Below are 1,039 nucleotides of genomic sequence, written 5' to 3' on the forward strand. Positions count from 1 at the left end.
CATGCCTCACGTGATGGACATTTGAGTTGCTTCCAAGATATAGCTATGATATGTTGCATTGCTATAAATGGGTGAACATATATTGCTGTGGTATGTTTTCAACTTTTCTGGGAAAAGACCCAGGAGGGGAATAGCTGCTTTGAATGGAATGTCTGATTTTAGTTTTATGAGGAATTACTCCTCTGATTTCCATGGTGGTTATACCAGTGTGCACACCTACCAACAGTGGTGAAGGGCCCTTCATTATCTTCAACCCCTCCAGCATTTATTATTCACTGACTACTTGAAGATAGCCATTCTTTATGCATGAGATGGACTCTCAATGTTGTTTTAACCTGCATTTCTTGAATGATCCATGACATTGAAAATTTCTTTCATATATTTATTTGCCATTTGTATTTGTTCATCTGAGAAGTGTATATTCACCTTAAATGGCCATTTCTGGATTAGGCCTTTGAATTTTTTTTCTATTTTATTTTATTTTATATTTTGGTGGTAACAGATATTGAACTCAGAACCTTGTGCTTGCCAGGCAAGCACTTATTCCACTGAACTATCCCTCCAGCCCAGTGGTGCTTATTTTTAAAAATTCTGTATATGTTGTAGATAGAAGGCCTTTGTCAGAGGGACAGTAAACTACAATTTTTTCCCAGTTCATAGCCTTTCTTTTTACTCTGCGGTGATTTTATTTGAAGTGCAGAAACTTCGCCAAAATATGAGATCCCAATTTTTAATTCTTTGAAGATTTTCCTGTGCCATTTGAACTTTTTCATGAACTCTCTGATTTTTGTTCCTGACAACTACTCCTATATTCTTTGTTCAAGAATTCTCAACCTAAATTTTCCTCCAGAAGATTTAGCGTTTCTGTCTTAATGTTTAAATCTTTAATCCATTTTGACAATAGTTTATTGCATGGTGATAGACATAGATCTAATTTTAGTCTTCAGCATATGGAAAGCCAGTTTTTCCAGAACCATTTATTAAAGAGACTATCTTCCTTCCAGTGAATATGTTTGGCCCTTTTATCAAAGAGAGAGGT

The sequence above is a fragment of the Octodon degus genome, unplaced genomic scaffold (assembly GCF_000260255.1).
Source record: "Octodon degus isolate 3935 unplaced genomic scaffold, OctDeg1.0 scaffold00403, whole genome shotgun sequence".
In the NCBI taxonomy this organism is placed as follows: Eukaryota; Metazoa; Chordata; class Mammalia; order Rodentia; family Octodontidae; genus Octodon; species Octodon degus.